Source organism: Halichoerus grypus, chromosome 5 (genome assembly GCF_964656455.1).
Source record: "Halichoerus grypus chromosome 5, mHalGry1.hap1.1, whole genome shotgun sequence".
Classification (NCBI taxonomy): Eukaryota; Metazoa; Chordata; class Mammalia; order Carnivora; family Phocidae; genus Halichoerus; species Halichoerus grypus.
Genome location: NC_135716.1, coordinates 69,113,728 through 69,140,891, shown reverse-complemented (window position 1 = coordinate 69,140,891; position 27,164 = coordinate 69,113,728). Strand labels below are relative to the sequence as shown.

At 44.0% G+C, this 27,164-nt stretch overlaps 1 long non-coding RNA gene across 2 annotated transcripts in view; it reads left to right on the top strand.

Moving 5' to 3' along the window:
* LOC118529594 (uncharacterized) overlaps window positions 1–19,715 on the top strand; it is a 108,504-nt gene extending 88,789 nt beyond the window's left edge. Inside the window, exons 10-14 of one of the 2 annotated variants that reach the window (XR_013447884.1) lie at window positions 2,189–2,322; window positions 4,364–5,978; window positions 16,078–16,273; window positions 16,379–17,141; window positions 19,586–19,715. This is a non-coding gene — a long non-coding RNA (uncharacterized LOC118529594). Of the gene's footprint in view, window positions 1–2,188; window positions 2,323–4,363; window positions 5,979–16,077; window positions 16,274–16,378; window positions 17,455–19,585 lie in introns of those variants that run through there. The other variant, XR_013447883.1, reaches the window with a different exon arrangement.
* Window positions 19,716–27,164: the final 7,449 nt, after the last annotated feature.

Below are 27,164 nucleotides of genomic sequence, written 5' to 3'. Positions count from 1 at the left end.
ATCGTTTCTCCCAAAATAATGCATTCTCTAATGCCGAGCAGTGACTACTCTGTGCTGTAAAGAGACTTAGACACAAGATGCTGGTCCAATAGAGGGCTGTTCGAGGCAGGAGAAAAGCCCGGTTCTTGTGGGCCTGATCACACGTGGCACCCATGGTCATGCGGACACAGGAATTGGAGGCTTTCCTTCAACGAGGGGAGAAGGTCGACCTGGGCTTATTTTCCTCTTCGCCATTATCTGCCTGCCGGTGATGCACTTTCGGGATTATGGGGGGGAGGGCGGCAGCCTTGGTCCCTTTGACCTTTGCACTGTCATTGTTCTTTCCCTGGGAGAGAACCGGGAAGGAGCGGCCACCACATCTCTGGGCAGCTATTTCTGTCAACTGAAAAGGCCATTTAAGCAAAACACTTAATTACCTTTCCTCCTTCCTGCAACCCCTGGGAAAGTATGAGCCAGTCAGATAATGAGCTTAGAGAGAGCAGCAGCTTGGCGAGGGCCGAGATTTTCATCAGGCAGAGGAGTGACCTCACCCGATCCCATCACGAAACGGGGAACAGAGAGAAGGGCAAGAGGGTGGTATAAACACACTCCTCTGCAGTGCGGCTGCGTTCTTTGACCGGTCGCGCTGCAAATTCTTGGAGCATTAGGGAGCTTCTCATTCCCAGGTAAAGCACCCAGGCCTGGCCTGTGATTAGCCTGTCCTCTGGGATGGAGGCCACTTTCGACAGCGCGGTCTAGTGTAAGGAGCCCTCAGCTGAGCATCCTCCCTGGGCACTGCCCTTGCTAGCTAACTTAACCCCCTGGGCCCTGGGTTTCCGACTGATAAAATGAGGATCTTGGACTTGGAGGGTCTCTAAGTTACCTTTACATTCCATAATGCTAAAAAAAATTGCTGCGGGTGTTGGGGAGCTGGGAGGTGGGTCTCCTGCAAGCAAGTGAGTGGACTGGCTGCAGCTGGGGGAGGCAGGGTGGGGCATCTTGTCGGGATGAGCCAGGACAGTGGAGGCGGCCCTCCTGGGGTTACCAGACCAGTAACAGGGGTTCTGCCTGAAGAGGTGCAGCCTGCCAAGTGAAAGAGATAAGGAGCTGACCCTTTAAGGTAAGAGAAGACGAAGCCCTGCTGGGAGAGCCTGGCCTCTTCAAAGAGCTCACGTCAGCCCTGGGAAGGGTGACAGAGTGCCTGCCTCCGTGACAGAGCTTGCTGGGCATTGTGTTCTGGCCCCTATCCATTTTGACCTCAGCGTGCCTCATGATCTCTGTCCCCTTGTCTGCCCTGCTTGGACCTGGCATCTGCCCTGTACCAACCTAACAAAGGACTGAGGCCATGCAGTTTCCCGCCCACGACTGCAGGCCCCGGTCTAGCTGCTGCCCACTGGGCCCCCTCCCATGATTGGAATGTCACAGCCCACCCCCTCACCTTTCCTGGTCACAGGCGGCCATCTTGTAGTAATTCTGTGCGGCCTCCTGGTCCCCGCATTCGGACTGTTGGCAAAGGAGACTGAGAGGGTGAGACAAGAGGAGAGATTGAAGGTTACCACACCCCCGTGGGGGCCAGATTGGAGGACTGAGAAAGTCACTCCATTTTATTCACTCCTTAAATTGCTGAGGTGATGGGGTTACAGCACTGAACACATGGACGAAACCCCTCCTCCAGCAGAGTCGAGTGCTGGGGAAACAGGGACTAAAATAAGTAAGGGAAAATTAAACGAAATAAATAAGTTAAAAATATATAAAAAAAATAGGTGTGTTAGAATATAATCACTACTATGGAGAAAAAGCAAAGCAGTGAAGGAAGACAAGACGTGTGAGTCAGGAAGGGGTTTGCAATTCTAGATTGGGATGGTCAGTGAAGGTCTCATGGAGAAGGGATTTAATTAAAAATCTGATGGACACGAGTAAGGAAGTCATGTAGACATCTGGGGGAAGAGGGCTCCAGACAGAGGGAATGGCAAGTGCAAATGCCCTGAGGCATAATCGTGCTTGGTGAATGGAAGGAATGCAAGGAAGTTTGTGTGGCTGGAACTGATGGAGTGGGGTAGGGCAGTCGACTGTCAGGAAGGAAATAGGGGGTGGTGCGGGGAGACTGTGTAGAGCTTTGCAGACTACTCGTAAGAATTTTATTTTGAGTAAGCCGAGGGTCACTTCAGGGTGTTGACCAGAGGAAGTCATTGTCTGATTATGCTCATAGGTTTACTCTGACTGCTGAGCTGAGTGAACACAGAAAGAGCAACGAGTCAAAGACGGGCTCCCAGTTAGGAGGCGGTTGTGATCATACTGGTGAGGCATGTTATGACTTGGCCCAGACTGGAAATGGTGGAGGAGGTGAGTAATAGAGTCTATACTCGAAGGTGGAATGCCATGATTTGCTGATCACCTGGACGTGGCATATGAGCAAGAGTGGAGACAAAGATGTTTTTGAGTTGTCTGGTCTGAGCAACTGCATTAATGGCAAGGAGAAGGGGTTGGGGGGCCGATCAGGAGCTCAGTGCTGGAACAGTGTATTTGAGATGCTTGTTGGTCATCCATGTTGGGGGAGGACTCCACGTGGAGTCTGGGGCTCCTGAGAGGAAGCAGTCAGATATAAATTTGGTGTCCACCGTGAATAGATGCCATATAAGGTCACAGGACAGAATGAGATTACCAACGGAGTATAGGCGGAAGGCAGCAGAGAGAGAGAGGTCGGGCCTGAGCTTCGGGGCTGCAGCATGAGGAGACCAGGGAGGTGAGGAAGACCAGGCAAAGAGGCTGGGAATAAAAGGCCCGGTGAAAAGGAAAACCAGGAGAATGCGGGACGCTGGACGGTAGATGCAGTGTTTCAAGGAGGGAATGGTTATCCATGGCAGCTAAGGCAAGGTCTGAAAATGACAACTGGTCATAGCAAAGTGAAGGCTACTGTCGAGCCGCATTTTCTGCAGAGTAAATCCTCCAATACGCTTTGATTGCAGCTCCTGGCCCCTACCTTAGCCACCGGGGGCAGGGGGGAGGGGGGGTTATGGGTTCAGGTCTGACTAATCACTGTGATTGGTTCAGAGACGAGCACGTGACCTGGACAGGGCCAATGGGACTTCCCTCCAGACATTTTCTCCTGGAGCTGTCAAGATAGATTGGCCCCCCTCTCTTAAGATGCTAAGTGTTGGGATGTAAGTCATGCCCCCTCACAGACATCCTGCTTGTGTGCATTCACTCTTTCTAAGGTGGAGAGAGAGCGAGTCCCCAGCAAGAGTGCTTGAACCAGCTCTGGATGCAGCTATGCTAAGTCCTGCTACTCCTTTGGACTCTATTTTATTTCCTAGCCAATAAACTATTTTAAGCCAGTTTGAATCAACCTTCTGTCTCTTGCATCCAGAGGTGCTCTAACTATGTTCCTGAAGCCCGCTACTCAGCAGTGGCAGAGAGTATGAAGAAGGACATGTTGCTGACTCACTGGTCATGCAAAGACCACCGAGCTAGGGCTTTGAGCCACTGGTCAGAGACCCTGGCAGTCCTGGCCTCGCAACCCTCTAAATGCAACCTTACTAAGTGACCCCTGGGTTCGGGACTATTCTTAGCTGTCTGAAATTGTATGGAGGCGTTCAGCCCGGGGAAGGACCAAACAGGGTCACCTCCCTGCCTCCTCCTGTAGCAGTCTCTGACGCAGGCCTGAAATCTGGGGCAGGTAGGATTGCAACCAGAGAAGCTGGGGAAGGGCATCAGGTTCCACCCGTGACCCAAGAGGTGGCATCCTGTGGGGCCGCCAGGGCTCAGTACTGGGAGTTCCCTAGGAGATTATGAAAGCCCCGGCGGGGCGGGGGCGTGGGGGGAATGCTGTGGGCTTAGAGGGGGACAGGGTCAGCATCTGGGGAATGCAGATGAAGTAATGGGAGACCAGGGCATGGGAAGCTGTTGCTAAAACAAACTGAATAATTCTGCTGGACGAGGTTGATCTGGTCTAGAGCTGTTTTTAAAGGGCCAGCTCCGCACAAATTGCAGCGCCTTAAAGACACCTGGAACAGACACCCGTCCTCTTATGCTGGCTTTTGGCTCTGAAGGTCCAGTATGTCACCTGTGGGTGTCTTCCCCGTGTGCTGAAAGGGAAAGCAATTTGTTTTTACACATCTTCTGGCTCTGCGCGCAGATAGGGTAGTCAGACCGTCTAATGGCTTTCCTGTACTTGGGCAGGTGCGTGAGTTTACCTGGGGAGAGCCCCGATCTTCTCTTTTTGCACCCTAACCAACAGAAATTATGCTCCGGTGATAATCCCTGGTTGCCTACGCTTCGCACACCGATCAAGCCTTCAGAGAGCCTTGCAGTAGCTGGGCACCGGAGGTCTTGGGATAAATCCTTTCCTCTCAAGCTGTCACCTCATTGCTTCCTTCTCTTTCAGGATTTCTTTTGTTCCTGGAGAAGACACACCTTTCACATCCACCCTTTCATCACCTGACTGTGGTTGAGAGTTCCTTCCAACCGCAGACTTCACCCCCGTCACGGAATAGGAAGGATATGGGTTTAATAATCCTCATTAAACGTAGTGCCACACAGTGGAAATTTGCAGTATTTGACAGAAACCGAAACGCAACTGACTTGTTGCTTAGATAATTACAGGTAGAGTTTACCAGACTAAACACATTTGTAGGAAGGGTGAATTTAATGTGTTTAAAGGAAAAACTGTCTTAAAAGCTGTCAAGCACTTTAAAATGTCACGTTGCACCCAAACAATTGATTCCGGGTACACATAAATCTTCTGTTTTTACAAAAGCAAGTTGTTGAGGATTTCTGGCAGGCGGTGGTGGTTTTGCCTACTTTTTATTTACTGCAATAAAATGACAGAAAAACCCTATCGTTCACTCTTGTTTTGCTCACTTACTTGGGTTTTCTCCCACAATCAGTCTGAAAACAAATGTTTTCCTTTATGGCTTTGTCATTCCATGAAGTATATTCTTGGTGGCACAACTGAATTCTGCTTTCTAAATCATATGCAGAAAATGTTTTCCAAAATCTCTCCACACTTCTGTAGGTGGGACAGACACTGAAGGTGAGGAAAACCCTGGAGGCTCAGAGGTAGATGGGCCTGTCTCCCTGGGAATGTACTTTTCATTCTCGGGGCTCTGGTGCTTTGGGGCTCACATCATGATCTCTGGGAAGGTGAGTGGAACGAGGGCTCTGGTCTATTAGCTAAGGGTGTGCTAGCTGCTATCACAATGAAATCCCCACATCTCAGCAGCTTTGCACGTAAAAGTTTCTATCGTAATATGTAACTGTCCAAGGCGGATACTTCTCGTCCAGCAGCTCTCCTCCACAATGTGAGTCAAGGGCCTGGGCTCCTTCCATCTCGTGGCTCCCAAGACAGTCCCCAGAGTTGATTCATTCTTGCCCGCTTGGAAGAGAAAAGCACATGGGGGATTGCATGTGGTTCTATGACCTGGGATTGACACACATCAGTTCTGCTCATTTTCCACTGACCAGAGCAGGACTGATGCTGGACCATGGCCACACCCCGCATCGCAAGGGAGGCTGGGAAGTGTAGTTTAGGGGTATGCCAGTGTTGGATACACATATAATAGTTTCTGCCTTCTGTAGCCATAATCAAGAGGTTTTTTACTCAGCAGTGGTCGTGCTCTCACTCCTAGACTGTTTGGGGATACTCATTGGGGCAGGCCCAGAGAGACTGAACAAAATCTGTTATTAAATTAATTTCCTTTATTTTCTACTCAGTTCTGCTTTTCTATTTTTATTTCATTGGCTTCTAGACTCGAATGAAACATCTTAAAATCTTGGTCTAAAGTAACCTCTCAAAAAACGAGAAAAAGAAAAGAGTCTATAGCTAAAGGAGTTGACTTGATCTTGTTTTCTTGTACATCATTTGAAAACGAGGGGCTCCACACCAAAATATCCTAGTGGCCTGAAGCAGGCAGAATCAAGATGTCTCCCTCCCTGTCTTTCTGGAAGACCTGGATATCATTCATCACCGCGTACCTGACTGTCATAACGTCCTACCGCCGGTGAGTCAGCTCCCACACTCGAGCAGGTGGGGAAACAAAGCTCCAGCCCACCACAGAGTTAGCTGTGAAGTTACTGCAACTTGTTTAACCTTTCTAAGGCTTACTATTCTGTAAATTGTTCTCCGTGGCCCCTTATTCTGTTGAGAACGGGGTTGAGAAGTCCTGTCTCCTGGGGTCATTGTCGGAGTTAGGTTACATACTGAAGGAGAAGTCACCTAGCACAGTGCCTGACTTCGGTGAGACATCAATCACTTCCAGTTTCCTTCCTGCCTTTGTCCACACAGGGAAAGAAAGGTAAGACCCCCGGGCCTTTGTGAGAACGGCGGTGCCTCTGTGAGTGAGGCTCCCTGTCTCCGACCCCACTGACTTTACCGAGCTCCAGCCGCAACAATAGTTCCCTCCATTCAGGCAGAAGTCAGAGGGGCTGAGTGGGAGCCAGACAAAGGAGTAATTACCCCCACATGACTGCCTACTAAGAATTCTGGCTGGAGAAAAGGCTTTTCTGCAGTCTGTTTTTGCAGATTCTGCTCCGGGAACCCAAGAGGTAAGGCTTTCGGGCAACAGGATAGCCCCGATCTCATTGTCCCAGAATTCAACTAGCTCACCTCTGGCATTTTCTATGCCCTGTCTCTCTTCTCTCACATATTCCCTTGATTCATCAGCGTCTCTTTATTCCTGTTAGCACAGTTTCCATTGATCAAGCTCAGCTAACCCGAGCATACTTCACACAGACACATGGACACACACACACACACACACACACATACACACACACACACTCTTTCTCCCTCCCTCCTTCCAAGAAAAATCTCGCCTCTACAGGGAGGATGGTTGTACACTCTGTGCTTGGGCTCTGCCTGGGTACATGTTGGAAGATGCGAGTCACTTCCCCCAGCTCTCCTGAACTGAGTTTATGAGAACCAGTTATAATCCTTAAATCTTCTCATTCTTATCAGGCTTATTTCTAACTTAGTTCTGGTATCCCATTTTGAGCCAGTCAGAGGAAAAAAAAACAAAAGCCTTTGCATTGGCAATTCTGCTGCACGACTGTGCACCAACAAGGATGATATTCTGGGATAAATCAGCAAAAGCCTTGGCTGTTTCAGTAGTAATCCTAAAGATCAACAGAAGAAATTTCTTGAAGTGGATGGATAAAATTCTTAGAATAATCCCGCCCAAGCCCTCTAGAATTCCTTTATGATGCCTTTATATATTTCAGCCTTTCACATAGGAAGATTGCAGAGTGTCGCCCAAATGAATGTGCCACGCTGTTGGCAAGGAGCATGCCACTGCAAAAGGGATTAGACTGGAACCTACCTTTGGAAGGCGTGTTGGGAGAGAAAGTCCCATTGATGCTACCTAAAATTCTGGGGAAATGTCTTCAGCAATTTTTCAGTGTGATGCAGATACGAGAGCTTTTCTCACTTTGTTGGGAAAGTCAGGGAAAGTGAAATGACCCAGTGGGCCAGGTTAGCACTGGCCTAGCTAGAAACTTGGCCAGTGGACTGAACTGAAGAGCCAGCAGGGTTTAAGGGCAAGGTGCGGTCTGGAAGGCGGGGCTGAGGCTGGGGTGCAAAGTCCCAGGTGCTGTGGATTGGTAGTGGGTGGGGATTTTACTAGGATTGTGCGGATGGGGGTGTTCACTGTATGGAATCTGGACCAGAGATGGAAACTTGGCTGGTGCTTGAGAAGCACATGAGCCAGAAGCTGGGCCTAGAACTGTAGCTTATTCCCTTAAGTCTTATTTATCAACAGGAATCTTCTTTTCATAGTCTCCCTTCCTCTGGTCCAGCATCTCCCAGAATTTAATGTCAAAGTAACACAAAGAAACTGTATGTGGAGGATACTTATTTGGATACAGCAAATTCTGTGTAATTATCCTTAAAAATAAACAGCATATACTTCTTTGCAAAAAGATTTATTTATTTATTTGAGAAAGAGTGGGGGGTGGGGGAAGAGGGGCAGAGAGAGATGGAGAGAGAATCCCAAGCAGACTCCATGCTGAGTATGAAGCCTGATGTGGGGCTTGATTTCACAAGCCTGAGATCACAACTTGAGCCAAAACCAAGAGTCAGACGCTTAACCCACTGGGCCACCCAGGCTCCCCAAGGTCATATACTTTTTAAATTGAGGTAGACTTGACATACAATAAACTGCACATTTAAAAAGTGTACACATTTATGAAGTGAAGTGTTCTACACTCATGAAAACATCATCACAGTCAAGATATAGAATACATCCATTACTCCATAAAGTTTCTTTGTACTTCTTTGTAGTTCTCCCCATCTCTGTCCCTTTCTGCCTTACCTCCTCTTCCCCAGACAAGTATTGATCTTTTTATTACAGTACATTCATTTGCATTTTCTACAATTTTATATAAATGGGATTATACTGCATACACCCTCCCCTCTTTTTTTTTGATCTGCCTTTCTTCACTCTTATTTTGAGATTCATCCATCCTGTTTGTATATTTCAAGAGCTCATTCCTTTTTATTGCTGAGTTATATTTCATCAGATGGTATTATAATATTTGTTTATCTGTTCCAATTTTTGATGGGCATTTGGTTGTTCTCAGGTTTTGGATATTACAAATAAACCTGCAATGAACATTTATGTATAAGTCTGAGTAGGAACATATGCTTTTTTTTTTTTTTGGTTAGGTAAATATCTGGGGACAGAAAGACTGAGTCATACAGTAGGTATACATCTAATTTTTGAAGAACCTGATAAACTGTTTCCATTTGGCGGTACCATTTTGGATTTATACACTAGCAATGTATGAGGGTTCTAGTTCCTCTATGTCTTCACCAACAACTGATAGAGTCTATCTTTGTAACTTCAGGCATTCTAATAGATGTGTTGTGGTATCTTGTATGTCCTTAATGACTCCTGATGTTGAGCATGTTTTTATGTGCTCATTTGCCATCTGTTTATATTCTTTAGTGGCTGTTCAAATCTTTCGTTCATTGTTTTTAAGTTGTTTGTTTTCTAATTATTGAGTATTGATAGTTCTTTATATATTCCTATGCAAGACCTTTGTCAAATATATGCCTTGCAAATATCATGTGGCTCATCTTTAATCCTCTTAATGAATATGCATTCCTTCTACAGCCTCTCCCGTTGCTGGGTAATATGACTTGAGTTCTTGCTCATGGAACATGAGTAGAAATGAAGTGTGCTATTTTTGGAATAAGTCCTTAAAACAGTGTGTGTTGTTCTCCAGGCTCTTTTATGTCCTCAAGCCAATGATCCAGCTTTGATCATGCTGGTGAAGACAGTGCCCTGAGGATTTCAGAATGACCTTGTATAGAAGGTTTACTCACCTTTGAACTGTGGCATGGTAGAGAAATAAACTTCTGTCTTCTTTGAAGCCACTGAATTTTGGGGTCTTTTTGTTACCCCTCAGCAGCTTAACCTTACCCTAACTGATATACAAAGAAAGTTACTCCTTCTTCTTCCTTCCTTCCCACTTTGAGCACATTCCAACAGAAGTTCAGTTTGGCTGTCCTAAGGATGAATTCATTTTTCTAGACAAGAGAATAAAAATTTCTTGAGCAATCAGTTAAGGCACTGGGCTATGCATCTTACCTAAAAAGAGGAATAAGACTCAATTCTTGCTCTTGAGAAACAGATGGTCCAATGAAAATCTTTTAAGTTTATGCCCACCCAGTTTGAAGTTATAGAGTTGGTTGTTCAGCAGCTTAGGGACAAAATTTTGCTGAGCTTAGAAGAATCTACAGAAATGCAGAAATTTGGCTTCAAATAGGTATTTTTCTGTTGATATTCCACAAAAAAAAAAAAAATCACATTAAGATGAAACTGAACTTTGGCCCCTCTGCCTGCCAAATAAGTACAAGGTCTCCATGTCCAGGTACCTGCAGCCCCACCCTCAGTGTAAGTCTCCCCAGGTTCAGTGAAATAGGGCAATTGTCATTTATTTGAGTTTTTATGGGCCGTAGACTCCTGATGTAATTCAACTAACTTACTTCTTTCAGGAACCTAACTGAAGTTTACAGATGAGGAAACAGATTCAGGAAGGAAAACTAACCTATCTATGGCCACAGAGCCAATTAGGGATGGAAGCAAGTTATGTAACCAGTCCTGCTACCAAAGTCTAAGCCCCTTCCTGCAAGCTCCGCTGCTTTCCATGGGAGCAGCTTTGGACTTAGATTACTCAGATTATTGCTTCGGGCTTTTTTCTTTTCACAGAAGAAATAACCTCACAGACTCTGGTTCTGCTCCCACAGTCTCTTCAGCCCCAGGCTTGAGACCAGCCTCTATTACTCAGAAGAATTTGTGCAACTCCATACTTCTTTATCTTCAAGCATCAGCATGTTTGACTTTTGTTTTCAATCCAGAACCTGCCTTGTTTTTATAGAACCAAAATCCAGCTTCGTTCTGAAAATGAAATGACAAATAGTCCCTGGAAAACAACACAGATCCCAGGACCCCACTTTAGGACAATCCAAAGTCAAAGTGTCTGGTTGGATACTTTCATTACCAGCCTGTCACCTTGGTAAAGGTTTTTAGACATATCAAATCAGAGGAAAAGGAAAGAGACTCTTTCTTTTTCTTGTTGTTCCAGATCAGATAATGTTGCCGGATTAGTTCCTCCACTGTGAATTCACACCACATGTACCCACATGCCAGCCCTTTGCTGAAAGGCCATCAGCTATATTGCTTCCTGCATAATCATTCATATTTTGCCTCACGCCTTCCCTTCTCCACCTCTGTTTCCGGCTCCTCCCCCTGAAATAGCAAAATGCTTGCAAAGGAAATGTGTCAACAGGTGAAATTTATACGAGTTTCCTGGCCCACACAGAAATGTGAACCACAGGCATCCCCAAAGGAGAGATTTTCTTACCCAGACACTTACTCTCTTGAATATGCCCTGATTCATTCATATATGAGTTCTCTAGAGAAACCAGTTATCTTTTTTCGGGAATCACAGTATGGAGCTCCTGTTTGGAAAGAGTGGCTTTGATGAATGCCAGTTGGGATTATTTAGTTGCAGTTACAGAAAAACCCAACCCAAACTAGCTTAGTCAAAAAGGGAATTTACTGATTCAGAAGCCAAAAGAGCTAACCTCAGGAACAACTCTAGTCGATGCTCGAGCATATCAGTAGCACCTGCTTATTTTTTTATCTCTATCTCTTTGTTCTGGCTTTCTTTATGTTGACTTCAGCTTTAAGTTTTATGGGTACCAGAAAGGTCCCTGCTAACTCGATTCATTCTCTTATGTTTTAGGTCAGAGGTTATGAGTGAGAGTCTCTTTCCCAGGAGACTCAGGAAAAATATCATTGCATTTCATTTGGCTCTGACTAGGCTACATGAGATCCATGAACGTCAGTGGACAGGGAAATGAGACATGCTGATGGCACAGGCCTGGGTCACAAGCCCCACCCCTGAGGCTGGGCTTGGAGTCAGTTTTAATGGGACTGTGTAAGAATCAGGTGCAGACCAGGAGGACTCAGGCAATGACCACTGCAGTGAGTTTTGCCTCATAAGAAACGATGTGTATGCATCACATCACGTTTTATCTTCACTGCACAAGCAGCTGCACACCTTGAAAATAGCAAGCATCTATTCATGTAAAATAAGAATCCACATCCAAGCCAAGCTGACTTAGAAAGGGTTACTTTCTGATTTAACGTCCAGCAAAGAGTCTAGTTTGCCAAAATTTGGTGTAAGTGGGTCAGTATAGAAAAAGTACTCAAAAGTATCTCCGATTCTATAGCAGGACCGTATTACATTCTTTAAAGCATGAGGATCCTCCAGTGGTTTGGTACTGAAGCCTCTTGCAATAAACCTTTCTGACTGGTTTCCTTGAGTTTTTGTTTTTGTTTCCTATGATGACTACGATATTTTAGTTATAAGGACCTCTGTAGCCTGATCAGGCTGGCTCTGAAGGGAGTGGAAGAATTTATGGCAGAAAGTTGAAACCTGGGAAGCCCTGGGAAGTATTTTGACTACATAATGACACACATACCAAAAGAAGTTCTTGATGTTGTTCTTTTTTCCAATCATTCAACTTCTTCATGCATCTTTCTAAATAAACATTTGGGATTAGGATTTTTATCATTCTTGTCAACTCTTGACCTTAAATGTTCAACCTTTAAACCACCAAACAACTATTACTGCTTATGTACTTCCTCTCTTCAAACACTTAATTGTCGATTGTGTGTCAGACACTTTCTGAGCACTTGGCGCACATTATTTCATTTATTCCTCATAACTACTCTAGGACAAGAGACTGTTATTATTCCCATTGTATGGAAGATGAAACTGACCTAGAAGAGGTTAAATATCTTGTCCCAGGTCACACGGTTCGAGCCAGAGGTCTTAACGTCATGCTACATAAATAAGACAAAGGTTTTGCCCCTGCGCCCCATGGTATAGCACAGGAAGACAGACCTATAAATGAACGACTGCATTAAATGTTATATTCACCATGATAGTGATCTACACGGGGTAAGCGAGGCTGCGAGAGAGAGAGAGAGAGTAGCCATTTCCCTATGAGGGTGGGGATGATTTGAAATGGGTATTAGTACAAGTTCTCCAGAGGAGGCTAGCCTCAGGTATATGAGAAGGTGCTGGTGGGTTAGGGCTGAGAATAGCATCCCAGAGCTTAGAATGTATGCAAGTAAAGCACTGTGGCATCTAAAATAAATGCATGACGGGAGAATTGCAAACTCTTTGGCTTGGCTGGAACATAGGGTTCAAGAAGAATGTACGGAGGAGGAGCAGGACCCAGTCCATGAGGAGCCTGGTTGTAGTGAGAGGGATTTAATCAGAAAAACATGGGGAACCACTGAAAGGCTTTAAGAAAAAGGTCACACTTATTCATAACCAGTATGTCTTTCTATTTTTACAATCCCCAAGCTTGAATTATTTTTGGATTTTTTAAATTGTGTAAAATATACACAACATGAAATTTACCATTTTAACAATTTTAATTGTATATTCAGTGGCAGTAAGTACATCGCAATGTTGGACAACCATCTGCAATATCCATTTCCAGAAAATTTCCATCAGCCCAGACAGAAATTCTGTACCCATTAGACAATTCTTCCCAATTTCTACTATAACCTATGTCAGTCAGTGGGAGCTGCCTTGAAAAATAAGGAGGAACAAGTATATAGATCCTCAATATACATTGTTGCAAAGAACACTGTGATTTGTGTTCTTTTAAAAGGAAAAATGTCAATGACACTCTACATTTTAGGGATGCGAGAGTCTGTAAGTGGCATGTGAGTGTGTTGTTCCTGCCAAATCTGCAAGATAATGGGGCTCTTCCATTATGACTAAGATGCCCATCTGTAGTTTTCCTTTGAAAGGAATGCCACTGACATTGCTGATGAACATCCCATGGCATCAGCTTAGCCATCAAACACACATTAAGCACCTGCTGTGTGCATGGTCATGTGTCAGGTGCCATAAACAGGAAAAAGTAGGCAGTGATCTGCAACTTGAAAGGAATCATAATGTAGTTAGGGAGAAGAGCATGAACATGTCCATCTATGACCTAGATAGAATCAGTTCGCCCTCAGGACCTGACCTGTGTTGATTATATCTTCTCACTGCACTGTGTATAGCTCTTCACAGCACTAATCACATTATATATATATTTTTAAAGATTTTATTTATTTATTTATTTGACAGAATGACAGCGAGAGAGGGAACACAAGCAGGGCGAATGGGAGAGGGAGAAGCAGGCTCCCCACTGAGCAGGGAGCCCGACGTGTGGCTTGATCCCAGGATCCCGGGATCATGACCTGAACCGAAGGCAGATGCGTAACCAGCTGAGCCACCCAGGCACCCTCCACATTATACTTTTACATCAATTTGAATGCCTCCTTGTATTAACCATCAGACTGTTCACTCCATAATGGCAGACATCTTGTTTTTTGGCTCATTACTGTCCCTCCAGTGTCTAGCATAGTTCTTGGCACATAGAACGTGTTCAGCAAGTATATAGTGAATGAATGGTTGCTATAATTAATTTTTTAAAAGATTTTATTTATTTATTTAGAGAGCACAAGTGGGGGGGGGAGGGGCAGAGGGAGAGGGAGAAGCAGACTCCCCGCTGAGCAGGGAATCTGACCCGGGGCTTGATCCCAGGACCCTGAGATCATGACCGGAGCCTAAGGCAGAAACTTAACCAACTTTGCCACCCGGGCACCCCTGGTTGCTATCATTATTTATGTGTGCATATATGTGTGTGTATTATAGAAACTATTCATTCTATATATGTACAAGACATATGTTTTGAAAACACAAACAAAAAATCCACAGCTATAATCCAAACCATTTTTTAGAGAGCTGCCGCTTTGGAATCAATAGCTTCTTTGAGGCCTTAATCCCATTTAGCTGTGGCTAAGACTTCCGTGGGCGCCCAACTCTGTAAGTTAGGCGTATGAGTGTACCTGTCTCTCGGCTCTTTGTGGGAGCTGGCCCCGCCAGCAGTGGACACAGTTTCGTCAGGCTTCTAAAGCATTCAGACAGACTCACACTCTCACTCCTCAGCGCTAATCAGTTAGAAGACTATTTATAGACCTCAGCACTCCTCTTAACTCCTGCCCCCTCACTCTCAGCAGACAGCCTCACCTCATGACTCATTGAGAAAACTGAGGTCATCCGGGTGCTTTCTGTCACTTCCTACTTTCTACGTACAATTTACCTCTACCCAGTCGGTCCTCCGCTGAGCCTGCCCTGCAGCAGGGAAAGGTAAGAGGGCCTCCCTGGAGAGCGGCCAAGCCCCTCCCAGAGTCTGCCTCCTCCTGCTCCCGGTGCTGCCCCTCTATTCCTCACCGCAGCCCCTCCGAGGAGTCTCTGTAAATCCCACCTTCGTTTCTCCTGATGCCCGTGAATAGGCTCCATCTCATCACTTTCCTGACCATTACTGCAACAGCCTCCTAACCCGGCTTGCCTTTCCATTTTCCTTCTCGCACAGCGCAGTCAGAAGGATTCTTTTAAAATGAGGGTCATGGACAATTCGCACTGCACTGGCTCCAACTCCCCCGCTTTTCACTATTTCCAGAAATCATCTCAGGATGTAGATAATTAAGAGTGATATCTAATCCTCTCTCATTTTTCCATCCCCTCCTTCCTGCCTCCCTCTGAAAGTAAATCCTTTGCATAGGTGGATATTTATGTATAGTGATAAATTTCTTGGGGTGCATCTTACAACACGTAAGGCACACGGGGTGTGAGACATCTTGACTCCATCATGGGGACTGGTCTTCCCTCTGCTCTTCACCACCTTGTCAGGCACCTCCTTTCTTCTCTCCCAGCTCGCTTCTCACTCCCTTCTGCCCCTGCTTTGCTCCCAGCACCCCTTGAAAATTAGGTTCTTGTATCTCCCATATTGCTACTGTCATTTTTTCCGTCCTTATCTTCTGCTTCCAATAGCGTGGATCCTGTTCGCCTTCAGACTTCCCACCATATTCCTCTTCTCCCTCCCGGCTCTCCAGTGGTTCCTTTCCCCCGCCCCCTGGGTGTCTCTTGTTCTGCCTGCCCTTGAATGCTTTGCCCTCTGGTTCTGGGCACTGCCCACCACTTCCTCTCCCAGCTCTCTAAGCTTTCGGTGGGTGGTTTTATCCCCTCACATACTTTTCGTGCATTCCTTATACGGTATGATTATACACACATTGTATTGTGTACAGGACTCTTAGCAGTTCAGTGTCATCCTCCAGGCCTTCTAGAGCTTTAGCAGGGCATTGTGGAGGCTTGCTTACTGGGCTGTAGGCGTTATTCCAAGGAGAATCAGATCGTGGTTTTCCACAAGTTATTCCCTCTGTTTTATTGTCCAGACGATGCCTGAGGACAACAAGCATTTTGATGACATTAGAAGATGAAGCAGCACATTTTCTCAAGTCTTCAAGCATTTCTGGTTCTTTTCCTATCTTTCACCACAATACTTGCTGACCTTAGGACGCGCTCTTTGAGTTGGGGCCTGAAGGAGCCCTTCTGAGCCCCCCCAAAAAGTGGGGGGCCTGTTGCTGGGGCCCTCCTGCTTTAATCTGTGCCTGGCAGCATCCCCACCCCCTCTTTCTCATGCAGCATCATCAGCTCTCCCTTCCACCTTCCTCTCCTCAGCCGCCCACGAACCCGATCCCGCTGCTGACCGGGGACCAGATGCTCATTACACAGCCGCTGCAAGCCCAGCTCTTTGCGGTGGAGGCGGCAGGAAAAAGAGAAAGGCTTCCACTCAAGGAACATCCATTATAGAGGCTAGCATGCTTGCACGGGGTTTTCTAGAGAAAAGCAGACAACGGCATGTTGTGCCATAAAGGTGAGTATTTTTCCAAAAAAGCGTCTGCATTCATTTTCTCCTGCTGCTCTAAGAAACAATCACAAACACGGTGACTTAAACTCACACAAAGCAATCTTCTTACAGGTCTGGAAACCAGAAGTCTGGAAGCAGTTTTACTGGGCTAACATCAAGGCATCCACAGGGCTGGTTTCCTCTGGAGGCTCCATGGGAGCATCGGCTTCTTTGATTCCTTCCTCACCTTACCCTCAACCCATTTGCTTTCAGGATCACATCCCTTCCTCCCTCCTCTCCTCATTACTCAAATCTTCCTCCTCTCTCTCCTAATGACCCTTGTGATTACATTTTGGGTCCACCAGACAATACAGGATAATCTCCCCATTTCCAGATCCTTAATTTAATCACGTCTGCAAAGTCCTTTGGCACATAAGGTAATATGCACAGATGCTGGGGATTAGAACATGGATCCTTTGGGGGACAGTATTTAGCATACTATAGTTTTACACACTGAATTTCACCTGCCCCTTGACTGCTCACATATCTTTGTGCCACTTTCTTGAGTCTTATTCTGGCCAAAGAATGTTACTTAATAAGGCATTTCCATAGATATGGGTATGGGTATATATGAAGTTATTTATTATTTATGCATTTTCCTATGTATTTTATAATTTTCAAGGTATACTGACACATCTTTAAGAATTTAGAGGGTATGATTTCTGTGTTCTCAGTGCTTGTGTTTAACTTCACAGAAAAAAACATCATGCCAATATTATATATAACTTCTTTAAGCCTGTGGAAAGAAAGCCTGTACGAAGACCCGTAAATGTATCGTGGGAGATGTGTCAGTGGTGGACAGGCGTTGGGCTGGTTGCTCAGATGCCAGCAAATGGTACCACCTTCTTTCTAGTCTACTAAACTCCAGTGTCCAATGTGCCCCTCACCACCACCCCCATTCTGCTGACTGCACCACCCAATTCACCTCCAACTTCCCCAGTTTGTCTTTTGGCTTTGTCCACTGTCTTCAACACCCAGTTGGAGAAATTTCCATTGAGCTTTTATCCTTTGTCCACCTCTGTCCTTCATGACTTTCTTCTTCAGTAATCTTATCTACTCCTTCAACTTCAACTCTCATCCATGGGGATAAATTCCAGACCCATATTTAGAATGTAAAATACTAAAAGTAAAGTATTTCTTTAATAGTTTCTCAAGTGCCTTTACTGTTTCTCTTGGTTTAAGATGTTTTAAGGATATGTTTTAATTTGCAGAGGTTATATATTTTCATGATCCATCTGGGTTGAATATTTGGTTGGGTAATGCTCTTTTTATAAACATACATAAAAAACAAACCTTACTTAATATAATCAGGCTGTCTAATTCACTTTAAAAAAAGGGATACACCCAGAAAGATGCATTCAAAATTGTGACAGATTAAATTTGTAAAAACTTGATTCAGAGTATTCAAGTTTAGAATGGAGATTTAAGCAGAGCTAATGGGTCCATTTGTTGCTTACCATATATAACACCAAAGGGGTTTTAAATATGGTGCTCATGCAATGAATAAAATCACACTCCCCAGCTTATATCACAACATAAAATAAAACGACACTATGCATTGTAAGTATATGTTTGCTAGTAAACAGACTATCTTCTAAATAGAACTGCTTGGCTATTGTCTTTAGGTCAAATACCTCAAATCTCTAGGAAAATCAAGCTTAGTGAAAAGGAATAATAAATCACTTGTGAAATGATAAGGCTTTCCTTCATTGAAGTCAATATAGTTTTTTGGTATTGGGCTATCATTTGTTGATGATATTGATACATGTAGTTTTTAGCACTTCCTCTGAGTAGCATTCCTTTCATCTGATTTTTATGTTTATTATATTTATGATAAAGAATGGGAACAGTTATATATTGTTGGGCTTCATCTCTAAAGTAAGTTTCTAAATACAACTCTTGTAAATTTCAGTTCGCTTGCTAGTTACATGGTTGTCAATTTCATGCAGAGTCAGATATATGTCCTCTGCTTCTAAATCTGTCCTGGGAGGAAAAAACATTTTACAATCTCCTTAAATATTAGACAAATTTTACATTTGTCTAATATACTGCTATTTTTTTATATTGCTTGTGCTCATCATAATTTCTGTGCTTGTGGAAATTACCATATTCAGTGGTATGAACTGTTAGTAGTTTCAGGTATATAAACCACAGACTTTCTGATTTCCTTCCACTGGTTTTTTCTAATAACTTCTAAAACCATGGCAATATTTTATTTTATTTTGGGGGGGTGGGCAGAGAGATAGAGAGAGAATCTTAACCAGGCCTCATGCCCAGCAAGGAACTCGAGGTGGGTCTCGATCTCACAATCCTGAGATCAGGACCTGAGCCAAAATCGAGAGTCAGATGCTTAACTGACTGAGCCACCCAGGCGCCCCAAAAATATTTTCAAAACATTTATCATAAGCCATGTTGAAGAAACTAACAAACAGAAGTGGGCAGTGATCCTTCATGGAATATATTTATTTTTTCACTCATTCCTTCCCCATTCACAGATCTGTTCATCACTCACTTATTGAGTGCTTGCTGCACACAGCTATATAGTCCCTAAGAAGATAAGCATTATTTGGCAGAGAGTTTGACTTTCATTAGCCAATAGTCTAATATGGGACTTGTTATTAAAAAACCTGTCATTAAAAATAAAATCTACAAATAAATTCTCTCTCTTCCATTAGACCATGAGACCTGAGACATAGAAGGCTCAGCTACATTTTTTTTCTGTAGAAAGAGTGAGATCTTTGGTCTGATTTTGACCTGTGTTTGAACCTGGACTCTTTGCTAGCAGCATGATCATTACCAAATTACTTAGCTTGTTTTGTCTCTACTTCTCCATCTTTAAAATAATGGTGTAGGGTAGGGGTGGGAATGGGTGGATAATAATAGTTACCTTGCAGGTTTGTTTGTAAAAATATGCCTAACACTTAGTAGATATTTAACAAATGTTAAATGAATAAATACTGTGGGAGTTCAGAGAAAGAAAAATTCACTCCCAGTTTGGCTCAACAGAGAAGGCTTCTAGAGGGCTATTTGTTCTTACAGAATGTGGGGGATGGGCACGCTTTGGAAATAGAAATAATTCCCTCCCTTTTAAAATGATGGGTATTAAGGAGGGCACGTGTTGTGATGAGCACTGAGTGTTATACGTAACTAATGAATCGTTGACCACTACATCAAAAACTAATGATGTACTGTATGCTGGCTCACTGAACATAATAAAAAAAAACTGCTTTTCTAAGGTGGTTCAGTTGGTTAACTGTCTGACTCTTGGTTTTGGCTCAGGTCAAGATCTCAGGGTCGTGAGATAGAGCCCCGCGTAGCGTTCCACACTCAGTGCGGAGTCTTCTCCTTGAGATTCTCTCTCTCCCTCTCCCTTTGCCCCTCGCACATGTGCGCTCTTTCTTTCTCTCTCTCAAATAAATAAATCATTAAAAAAATTAAAAAATAAAATGCATTTCTATTTCTTTTTCCTTTTGTTCAAATGGGAACACACGGTTTCTCTGATCATGCTGTAGTCTTTATTTACACCTCTTCCAAAGGCAGCACATAATCAACGGCCAACTTTGTGGGGAAGGACTCTCAAGACGTCTTGAGGAGTGGAAGGCACACAGACAGCTTATGGAGAATGGGATGGATTGAAGGATGGGTGCCAGACGGTGGTAGGTGGCTGTTTTCATGTAGCAGGTAGCGGCAAATGAAAGAAGTGTGTGGGGATCGCTCTCCCTAGAGGCCATTCATTTCTCTACAGCTGAAAGGGTAATAAGTTGATCCCAAACAAGACCAAAAATTCAAAATAATTATGACAGATCAGTCAAGCACCCCTAAGTTTATCTGGATAAAAATTCATAAGCACCCTCCAGTGTTGACAAAGCTGTGACCTTTGTGGAGGCTTGAAGGAGAGCATCAGAGTTGAGCTAAAAGGGCTGTTCTAGCCCATAAACACATGAAAAAGATCCAAATTAAAATGAAATACCTTTTATACCTCCTAACCTTAAACTGTGATTGCAACTACTCTAAGTATGAGGCAAACAAAGGTATTTCCCAAGTTATAAACACCTAATTTATGATTGCCATAACTTAGGAATGATTGGTTGGGTACCGGTCTCCCTCCGCTCACATCTCCCTTCTTAGAAAACACCCAGGTTATCTTGTGCCCACAGTGCCACCTGATTATCAGTGGAGTACAGCACACTCAATGGCTTGCACTATGGGGCCTCCAGTCCCTCCCTCTTTTTACAGCTCAATCAATTCAAGTTCAGACCTGTTCTCACATATCTCATTTAACATCCTTCCTTGTTCCCCAACGTCTTCCAGTTCTTGCCCAATTAGATCAGGAAAAAAAAATTATTATTAGTTTTTCTACTAAGAATTTGCTGCTGGGGGGCCTGCGTGGCTCAGTCGGTTAAGCATCTTGACTCCTGGTTTTGGCTCAGGTCATGATCTCAGGGTTGTGAGATGGAGCCCCGAGTAGGGCTCCACCCTCCGTGGGGAGTCTGCTTGAGATTCTCTCCCTCTCCCTCTGCCCCTCCCCCTGCTCACACTTGCCCTCTCTCTCTCTAATAAATAAATACAATCTTTTTATTTTTTAATTAAAAACATCTTTTTAAAAAAGATTGTATTTATTTATTAGAGAGAGAGCACAAGCAGGGGGAATGGGAGAGGGAGAAGCAGGCTCCCCGCTGAGCAGGGAGCCCGATGTGGGGCTTGATCCAAGGACCCTGAGATCATGACCTGAGCCAAAGACAGATGCTTAACCAACTGGACCACCCAGGCTCCCCTAAATAAAATCTTTTTGAAAAAAGAGTTTGATGCTATGGAATTAAACAAGGAATGCAGAGTCTGGCCCTTACTGAGTTTAAATCTAAAGTAGAAAATCATTTCTCTCTAGGCCTATCTCTCCATGAAATGAAATGAAACAAGGTGGGGGTATTATGATCGGACTCAAAGTTATCATAATGAAAAGTAATTTTTACAAATTTCTTTCTTTTTTCAATTACTTATTTTCTCTCTCTCCTTCTCTCTTTTTTTTTAAAGGTTTTATTTATTTCTTTGACAGAGAGAGACACAACAAGAGAGGAAACACAAGCAGGGGGAGTGGGAGAGGGAGAAGAAGGCTTTTTGCCGAGCAGGGAGCCCCATGCGGGACTTGATCCCAGGACTCTGGGACCATGACCTGAGCCGAAGGCAGACACTTAACCGACTGAACCGCCCAGGCGCCCCTTTCTCTCTCTCTTTTTTAAACCATTTTATGGCATCTGGTCTGTTAATACACTTTTGCCTTATTTATATGACTCTGTTCTATTTTTCAGTTATATACTAGTATGGAAAATGTGCACATGCTGGGTGGGGAGCTCTTTGTCTCTCATTGGCCTTTTCCTTTTCCCGGTGAAATCAGATATCCACAAGAAAGGGCTAAGATCACAGCACATGGTGGCAAATGCACAGAGTAGCCTGTAATCTCTCTCGCCTTCTGTGCTTCCATTTCCTGCCTAGCGAACGTATCAGCAAGTGTTTTTCTGCAGCGCGGGTAGGATCAGAAGTCAGGCAAAGACGATTCGGGTTCCATTTCTATTATGAAATAATTGTCTTATCTGCATGATAATACACACATATAGTCCTGCGAAATTATCTACATCCTAAGCATTCATTCATGCCCCAGAGAGGATGATGAATGTACCAGATGCTTACATGTTGTGGTGAGATCAGAGATGGGTGGAGCGGGGCAGCTTGCCAACTGTCTGGGTGGCTATGTCAGGAGGATGAGTCATTCCAGCAGCTCCTCTGTACCACCCCTGATACTGGTTTTAATACGTCCCACTGGAAGAAGGCCAGAAGCCTCATACCAAAATTTAGGCCCATTTTTCATCTTTTGGCAATAGTGTGTTTCCTCTATTACCCTTATCCCCCAGAAAGCCACCGCCAGGCCATTAGGAGCCCGTTGCAGACGGACCGTGTTTCCTCAAAGGTGTGGTGTGATGCTTTGTTCTGAGGCTTCCATTCCTGGTTTATACTTTATAGTTGCTCCTTGAGATATTTACCAAAACGTGTTATTTAAGCTTGGGCCAGCTCTTAGCCTAGAAACCAGATCATCTCATTTTGTCAGAATCGATAGCCCTCCATGATTCTTGGGCTCCTTCGCGTCCACAAGGCTTCTAACATTAAATACTCCAAAAGCCTTCGCCCGCAGACCAGGGTTCGACATTGGTCTTGAAGGGGAGGCTAATGAGAGGAAATGCTCTGCTCTGGGCCAAGCACCGTGAACGCGCTGACCCCCTCCCTCCCCCACCCAACCCGCCCCCAGCTGCCGGCGGAGCACAGGACTGGCCTGAGCGGACCGAAGACCACCGAGGCCGTGTGCCAGCCATGACCTTGGGGCCTGCGAGGCCGAGCCGCTGCGTTGCCATGACGTGCGCAGGAAGGGGGCGTGCGCTCCTTGGGTTGCTTTTGTGCTCTTGCGCTAGACTGAGCTGTCTTGACTTGGGATCAGACCGCCCCTGCTGTCCTATTGTCTTAACCAGTCGGGTTGGGGGGTGGAGGAAGCTGAGGGGAGCGCTGATCTGAAGATTTCTATAGAACCCCTGTCCAGGCTTCCAAGAGATGGTATCCCAGACTGCATCCGTGGCCAGCCTGATCCGGCGAGCTAGCAAGACGCTGATGCAAGACGCTGCATGATGCAGGCTGTGGGAAGGGAGGTCCCTTTATTTTGCATTTGGCAATGTGATTACGTGTAAGTGTCTGTGTCACCAAGACACACGCAGCAGAACTGCCCGCTTGTGCGATGTGATGAGGCCCAAGGGATTACTTTTATGCCTTAGATTGGGACTGATTGGGACTAAGACACCTGGCGGTTTAGAATGTTTATTTATCTGCCAGTTTGTGCAATCAGTCCAGAGCCAGGGGCCAGGCTGGTGAGACAGAAATGTCTTGGTCAGGGAGTGTGGAAATTTCTGGCTTCACTTTTAATCTATTTTTATGGCCATCTAGATTTGTGTTACCGTTTGGTTTTCTATGACCCTGGAATACACACAAGCCATAGGATTCAGAGGGAACCTCAGAAGATTTAATGTAATTCATTTTGAAACCTGTTGAATGTTTACTCTAACAAATCTAACAAGTTCAAGGGACACTTTTTCAATTCCCGAATTTTCCTTCTCTCTTTTTTGGTGTTAGCTGACAAAATCCACCATAATAGAGACCTTGGGCATTGTTATGTATGTTGGACCACTCCTTCTATCTCCAGTTTGCCAACAAATCCTATTGGACTAATGTTTCCCAAATGATGTTCCAAAGAATTGGGTATCATTGGGTCAAAGGACTTACATAAATGCATTTTTTCTCATTAAATTCCATTTTTCAAAACCATTACCCTATTATATGATAAATATTCAATGTTAAAATGGATAGTTGCAAAATCAAATTAGCTCAGTTAGGGGATATTTACTTTGAGGATTTTCTGAAAACAACATTTGTGAAGGTTGAGAAAAAAAAATAGGTAGGAATAATTTACCTAAGATCAAAAACATGCGAAAGACCAAAGCATTATTTCTCTGAAAGAAGTTATTTAGAAAAGCTCAAAACATCTGGTTTGTATTATAAAATATAAGAGTAGAATGAGTAGTGGATTTTGAGACATCAGCTTCTATACTTCTGGAATTTTATAATTGCTCTGTCCCAATTTCTTTAAAACAAAAACCAAACCTCTGTTTTTACTATCTATGTTTTATTCAGTTGTTGGGGATGGGTGGTGGAGTGAGTGTGGGGGGACATGATATTAAAGGAGGCCCACATGATTTTTGTCCCTTTACTTTTCATATCTCAATTCCCCGGCCATTCAATTTACTTTCTGAGGCGCTGACAGCTGGTAATACGCTAAACTGCAATCCACTTTTCAAAAGTTATTGATATTTCCTAACTGAGGTTTAATGGTGTGACTTGGCTTAGGTGAAAATGTGCCAAGGTCTTGGGTCTCCTGTGCCTCATCCAGGTTTGTTATGGTTCCAGGAGCATACTGCCAGGAGCTAGAAACCACGTTGCCTTGTCCTCCCAAGGCAAATGAATCTCAAGTACATATTACTTTCAAACTACTCTGCACAGACCAACTGAGAGAACAAACAGTGATTCTTTCTTTTGGGCTGTTTATTGGTTCAATTTATAAAAGCTGGCGAGTCTAAAATATTTAAAATATCCAATTCTGCAAAATTATTATCCCCCTACATTATAGAAAATAGTCCAAATTTGTTTTAGTAGAAAGCCATTAAGGGAAAAAAAAAAAAGGTTGATAGATCTAGGATGAGATAGTGGTGAGGGTTGCACAACATTGTGAATGTACTAAATGTCACTACGGGTGAATTTATGTTGTGTGTATTTTAACACACACACACACACACACACACACAAAGTCAATAGAAAAAGGTTATCTTAGAGCACCTGGGTGGCTTGGTCGGTTAAGCGTCTGCCTTTGGCTCAGGTCATGATCCCGGGGTCCTGGGATAGAGCCCTGCCTTGGGCTCTCTGCTCAGTGGGGAGCCTGCTGCTCCCCCTGCTCATGCTCTCTCTCTTTCAAATAAATAAATACAATCTTAAAAGAAAAAAAAAGAATAAGTTTATCTTACTCTAGTGGCTTAGGATGTTGATGTTGAAGATCATTGCAGCTGTGTGGTTTCCAGTGAGGTAGATGGAGAATCAAGGGAAGCAGGGGGGTAATATTCCAAACACAGTTGTTTTTGCTGGAAGCTAAGTTATGTCTACGGCAAATAGCAGATAATTTGAATATTCTTCTTAGTATAGCAGTTTCCTAACAATAAGGATTTAACAGTTGTGGTGGTCAATATTTGTAACCAAACCAAACCAAACCAAACCAAACCAAACCAGACCAGACCAGACCAGACCAAACCAAACCAAACCAAACCAGCTTAGAGTCCATAACAGAATAATTTGTCATTTTGGGGAGATAAAAACAAACAGCACATATTGCCAAGCTAGTTGGCCACCTACTATCTCCCTGGGTTGCATACTCCCCGCACATGTATAGTAGCATTCATGGCATGATTAAAAGCTTTGCTTCTTTGGGTAAAATGGTCATCAAGTAAGAGAAAAAGTTAAGTAAAGGCAGAAAATGTATTTAACATGTGGAGAGTTGGGTAAACACATAGCTATTGGGAGAAACATAATGAAGGATGAATTAAGGGCGTATATGAACATTTCTGATTTGTAGTATTTGGGATTCATCCAGGTCCCCAGTCTTTCTCTCCCTTGTGAGTGTTGAAGATATACTATAATCTATTTTATTCAATACATCAAAACTGTAATAAATGTGGTGAGACTCATGGATTTCCATCTTAAAATAACATGCTTTTAAGTAAATTGAAGATATATTTGTTAAGTAACTACTGTTTGCAAAACACTGTGCTAGATGTTGCAAAAGAATATGGAGATTAGTATAACACAGACTGTTGTTCTCAAAGAACTAGAAATACCATAGACAGAAAAGACAGGTGCCCAAAGGACAATAATACTTGCATAGAAAAGAGTGTTCAGTGCTGAAATTGAAAGTGCCCTGGAGGCTCACAAAAGAGAGAGAAAGAGAGTGAGCAAGAGTTAGCTTTTGGTGATGAGAAGGAGGAAAGAATTTATAAAGGAGAAGTGTTTGAAGAGCGGGTAAGAATTTGGCAACCTGAGAAAGCATTTTAGGTGGCAGAACTGAAATGATAAGCAAAGGCACAAAATAGGAAATGCCCAGGTGTTGAGAAAATGTCTACTATTTTAGCTTGGCTGGGAGTCAGTTGCTTGTAGGAGATCAATGAGAATTGAGATTAAAAATGCAGATCCGTCCTAAATGTCAGGACTAGGCATGTTGTATTTAATCCAGGAAGCACTGGGAAGACACTAACAATTTCTGAGGAGGCAGTGAAATGATCCAAGTTGTGCTTCACTGTTAGTGAAAACTAAACTGGGATGATTTGGGAAGAGACCTGCAGAGAAGAAGCTGGTAGAATGCCCTGTGAGGAAGAGCAAGCAGAAGGAATGAGAAACTGGGCCAGGTTGGTGGCAGCAGGAAAAAAAAAGAGAGAAGAGGCAGAATCTACATCTGATTTGGCAGCTAACCAGGTGCAAGTAGATTAAGGAGAGTTAGGAGAAGACAGCAACTTAAGTGTGTCCAGGCTTTCCCTAAATGCGTGGCCTTCGCCCGAAGCCAGCAGCATGCTGAACTGGAGGGTACAGTTGGCTGTTGGGGTGATTCTGTTGGGGAAAGTTGATTCAGGACTTAATCTCTGTGTGCTACCCAATAGCCTGGAGTTAGTGGAAAGAGCCTAAGTGAGGCAGATAAAGTGCATCTTGGTCTGCAGAGAGGGGAGAGTTTTTGGGGTGAACAGAAGGGAGGACTCCTGGTTTCCAGTCTGGCATGTAAAAAAGCTTAGAAGTCATTACTGCCATCCTCACAGTAAGAAAAAAGCTAAACAAATGAAAAATCAACAAGTCTTATTAGATCCATCAGAGAATTGAGGTCACAGGGCAAACCCTGCCTCCAAGTTGGAGTGACAGATAGGTAGATACAGAGAATCAGAGTTTACTAGACAGAAGACCATGAGCAGAAACCTCCATGAAAACCAGTACTAGGTTCCTTTTCTCCAGTATATCACATCCAAGTTTCAACAAAAAATTATAGGCATGTTGAAAGACAAAAAGCGTAGTTTGACTCTTCAAAACAAGCATCAGAACTGGACTCAGATATGGTAGATACGTTGGAATTATCAGACTGGGAATTTAAACAACTATGATTAATAGGCCAAGGGTGCTAATTAAAAAAGGGGACAAAATGCAAGAACAAATGGAAAATCAGAGAGATGGAAACTCTAAGAAC